Below are 5,448 nucleotides of genomic sequence, written 5' to 3'. Positions count from 1 at the left end.
CTGCCGATCTGTGAGCACTCTTGATTGTTGTACTCTTTTGCCTTGTTCGTTATTTCTCTACTAGTAGACAAACTCTCTTGTTCAGATATAGTACCTCTCTTTGGAAGATTATTGAGCTTCCTGTAAACTTTTCCTCTTTTAAGGCTTTCATCTCTTCTAGTGCTACAAGTTCCTTTTAGTAATCTCAATTGTCCGTTATACTTATCCCTGGTCACATGCGACATTTCTTACTCCTTTTGTTACCCCCTTGGAGTACTTTACTGCATATCTAAATGTACCTAAAATTTCTTCGGCGCGAATGATTCGGGTCATAGTTCGGCATACAACGTATCGCGTTGATGAAAATTATTTTCTTTGATTCGCTAAACCTTCATCATCTTATCATGCCTCCTTTTTCCCATTTGTCTCATAATATACTTGCATTTAGTCCATTTTCACTTTTCTTTAGTGCATTCTTTACATATCGGTTCGTCTCGAAATTTGACTCCTTCAATTCAGTATATTTCCCTCCTTTGAACTTTGAAATATTGTAGTTCATCTTAGAACTGAATTTGTTCTTCCCCCCTTTTAAAGGATGTTATCATATACCAGTAACCTTTGAGTATTAACCGTCTTGATAGTCATCTGGCTGACCTTAGCGATCCTTCAACTCTTCTATTCCTTATGATGCCGGAGTTCTTTTCATCGCATGGTTTAACCTATTTTCCTTTTTTGCTAGTTGAGTTCTTGTATCAAATCAAAATTCTTATACATATTGGATACAATTCAGATGCATTCTTTATTTTCTTTTCACCTCTATCTTTCATGACCAGTAGTCCTCTAGGCTAATGAATTAATGGGGATATCGGAATTCATTAGGCCTCTTATGGAGTGTTTGACTATACCACGCTCCTTTAGCCCTAGCCTTTCTCCACGACTATCTTCTTAATATCCTTGAAATTCTCCTTGCTCTAGGTTACCAATTCCGACTTAGGTCTATACTATACCATTAAAAGTTGATATTCCATGCCATCCATTCCCACAACTCGTCTGTTCATTAGCTTAGCTCATTTTGTCCAGTAGTTCTTTTTAACTACTTGTTTGCGTCCCAGCTATGCATCATAGTCCTTCTAGTGTTCTGTCGATTCTTGTTCTTATCATGAAATCCTTACAAAGTACACCATTTCCTTTCTTCTTTCGCCGAGTCTTTATCTTCCTTTATGATGCTACGCTTGCGCGCGCGCGCACACACACACACACACACACACACACACACACACACACACACACACACACACACACACATATATATATATATATCGAATTTTCTCGGTTTCCTTCATGATCGCATCTTTTCATCTTTCACACAACCATTGTCTTATAATTTTAGTTTGTTTTCCCTTGGGCAAGCCTACTGACTCATTAACCTTCTCCTTTCTTTAGTCCTCATAGTCTCTTTTACTTGTAAAATTCCTGTTTCCGTTAGTCATCCTTTACTCTTAGGTTAGGAAAATTTAGAGTGTTTCGCTACGAGTGAAAATCCCTTTTGACACTGAAAATCTCTTTTGAGGTACTTTCTTCCCTTCAATAGACGTACCAATCATGGGTTCATATCCATTCTCCTGGTTAGACCTTAGGAGTTAAACATTCCTCATCACTCTCATAAAATTCATTTATTTCTCCTCAAGGATGCATCTATGCCCATTATTTACAGCATTTCTAGTTCTAATGATGAAGATGTATGGACTGATTTTGGAGTCCTCGTGTTCGTCCTTGCTACATACAACATTACCCTATCTCTCGCTGATTCATTAAATTCATTTCCATCGCTTGCGTTTCGGCTTTCATCTTAACCTTTTCCTCAAATGTATACCCGATCCTCAATGTGTGTACGTTTTCTTTGTCCAAGTTTCTCTCCCCTTTATAATATCATAACCTCCTTCTTCCGAATGCTTATACTCTTGATTTCCTTGGGTTATTTCGATTTCTCATATTTGCCACATGTTTAAATCTGTAGGACTTCTTAGCATATTTTTTTCTAAATCCTAATTGTAAACCTTGGCGATACAACTTGACTTAGCAATCTTTACTCGTACACATAATCTTTCCTCCTCCTTGTACATCACCCAACACTGTCTGCGTTTTGAAACTCCTCTATCAGGGTGTCTTTCATGATCTCTTGACTTCCTCAAGTTAGTCCAGTGTCCATACTTATCGGTAAATATACTTTTCTAAGTTCTGTTGATAGCTTTTACCAAAGAAAATTTTATACCATAACCTTTACTCGTACTTGTATCCAGTCTCTTTGTCTAAATAATCAACCTCGCATACTTTACTTTCCTGTAGCAACCGAATCGATCGTTGCGATATTTTACCTTCACTTGTATACCTACTCTCTTCTCTTCTTACACATAAACCGACATCACACCTAATTTCTCCATCGTCAAATAATCTTCACAACACCCGTCTGGAAAAATATAAGGTGAAGCCTTCTTATAAGGATTAGCTAGAAATACACCTCACATTCCTAAGGTTGATACAATCTCTACTTTCTTCGTCGGCCAACCAACATCACATTTAAAAGTTATATAAGCAATCCAGAAGACATTCATAATTGCAATCCAACTTACCCAACCATTTCTCATTCTTGAGGTCAAGGTCGTCATTATTACCCGAAGTAACTCGGCCATAATAATTCTCAGAATAGTACCAACTATCAAATATTCAGAATCCCTTTGAAGTCGAATGACAGGTGACTTCTAAATCCCAATGTAACCCACATCATATGGGAAAATCTGATAAAACGAGTCTGTGTGCCTGTCATCAACCCGTCCTGATCTTATGTATATATATAAACTTCTAGATTAAAATTTCCCTTACTCGTTAACTTCCTTGCCCATATCAATATCTCTTCCTTATCCCTTACTCACCAATCTATAAATCATAATAGTGCATTTGAGTCCTTAATGTCAACTTTCCATATATCTTCAACAAATCTCAATTCTCCAAAATCCCGAATGCAACTCATTCCAGTTCCTTTAATTACTAATCATTTTCCCCTCTAGGGTTCTTCCCTTAAGTTAGATTAAAATCATTCTAAAACTCCTCTTTGGAAGCGTCTCATAATGGTTCATTCAATCATGACTTACCAAACATCCGATTGTCACATTTTCCCTTCACGCTTTCCCGATAGCATAGACATTCAGACAACTCAATTTGTAAAAATTTCGGCAGAGTTTCCTCTATAATTATTACTACCTCATTCCTGCACACAGCCTAGAAAACACATCCAATGCCTCATAGGGCGATCACAAATACCCATAACATCTCGCTCAAGTTCTTATATCAAAGTCTACCAATATCAATAAGGCAGGAAACATACCTTTCGGAGGAACAACTTCAATTCTCATCAATTATCTCATAGCGTCATAATCAATTGCTTATCCGCAATCAAAATATTTAGGGTTAGAATCAGGGACATCACATCCTATGATTTAGCTCTACCAAGACGATCTAAGATGAGAAAGAAAGGTCAATCATTCCTAAATGCCCTGCAGCCTCTTATTTATAAGTGTGGCGTGCTTCACACACATGAACAAGACCTCCTGGACACGGTCTATAGACAACCCTAGGACAGAACTGCTCTGACACCAAGTTTGTCACGTCCCAAATCTGGTGCGACGTGACCGGCACTCGGTGCCAAACTAGGCCCGAGCGAACCACTCTAAATCTGATACTCTGCTAAGGACTACCTGCACACAAATATATATATATATATATATATATATATAAAAATGCCGACCATTTCATCCGAACCCCCACACATACCCAAAATATAAATACACAACTGCCAAATGGCGACAGGTCCGCATGTATGTTGTACAACAAAATAAGAGCCGACAAGGCTACATAACATCCCAACATCGTAAAAACTCGTCTACGTACCTCTAGGAACACGAGTCGCGAAGGACAGGACAAGGCCCCGTCATCTCCATCTATATACATGTCAAAATAACAGACCAAAAAGGGCTGCAGCTCCGAACCAAGTGGAGCGCACTGACTGTAGTTGAATAGAAGGCTTACTAAGCTGGATCATCTATCTGGCTACCCGACTGTGGGCATAAACGCGAGCGTCCTCAATTAAAAGGGACGTCATACGAAAATAATGTTCGAATATGTAAGGCAAGATAACAAGTGAAATGAAATAACAAGCTATACTCCAGATATTTCATGGAAGCATCTGGAGGTACTCTACCTGGGTTGCCTTTCATCTAAGGCAAGATAGCATAACTCTATAGATATAACTCCGTAACCTGAAGGTCAGGCATAAATAACTCCATGACTCATAGGTCAGGTAATAACTCTGTGGCTCATAGGCCAGGTTATAACTCCGTGGCTCATAGGCTAAGTAATAACTCCGTGGCTCATAGGCCAGCTAATAACTCCGTGGCTCATAGGCCAGATAATAACTCCGTGGCTTATAGGCCAGATAATAACTCCGTGGTTCATAGGCCAGGTAATATAAAAATGTCTCACTGACCAAGTGGCCAGGCTAAAGAAAAATATATGTATCATGCAGTATGTCATGCATATGCTAAAAACGCAGGTATTATAACATGCCTCTTCTGTCTCTCTATAACTCAAGGACATAGGGAGGGGATATAGCCCTTCATAAAGAATAACAAAACACTCAGAAATCATGCAACAATTTGTGAAGCTCTACTAAGACAATTTCTGGTCACAAGGTTATTATGCTCTTACCTTACATGGAATCATGCCAAGAAAAGAAGGAACAATTATCATAAGAAAATTGAAAATCATGAACTTCTAGCTTTTTGGGGATAAGAACATTATGGAAATCATGTAGGGTTCATAAGAAACGAATCATGCCTTTAGAAAGAAAGGGACTAGCCTTAACATACTTTTTCGGCCTTCTATTATTTAACATTTATTCTCTCGAGCTTGTAAATCAACATTCAAGAGAAATTATACTACTGTTAGACTTATCGTCTTATGCCTATCTCAAGTCTTTAAATCAAAGTCCTTTAGAATCTGCCAAAATTCGGGCAAAGATATCCCTTGTTTATATCCCTAGCTCGAAATCACAATACCAACACCCAACGCAACAACACCAACACCAACGCCAGTAACAAAGTATTCCATAAGACATCCCACAAGATGTTTATTCAATTTTCTCAACCAAAAAATTTGGTATACGATCATTTAATAGTTATATCTTTGTAAATACGCCCAAATCAATATCAATAAAGGAATATTCATATCTTACCTCCGCTAAAACCGCAATATCTTCACTTTCCACCTTGAACTCCAGCCAAAATTCACCGCAATACGATATTATAATCGCAACTATACGCTGTCTGTACCTGAATTCGGAGATTATACTTAATTCGGGCTAAAATTTGATGTTGGGAAGTTGTGGGAGATTTTCAGAATATTTGGGGATTTTTC

Source organism: Lycium ferocissimum, chromosome 6 (genome assembly GCF_029784015.1).
Source record: "Lycium ferocissimum isolate CSIRO_LF1 chromosome 6, AGI_CSIRO_Lferr_CH_V1, whole genome shotgun sequence".
NCBI lineage: Eukaryota > Viridiplantae > Streptophyta > Magnoliopsida > Solanales > Solanaceae > Lycium > Lycium ferocissimum.
This window is presented reverse-complemented; position numbering follows the sequence as displayed.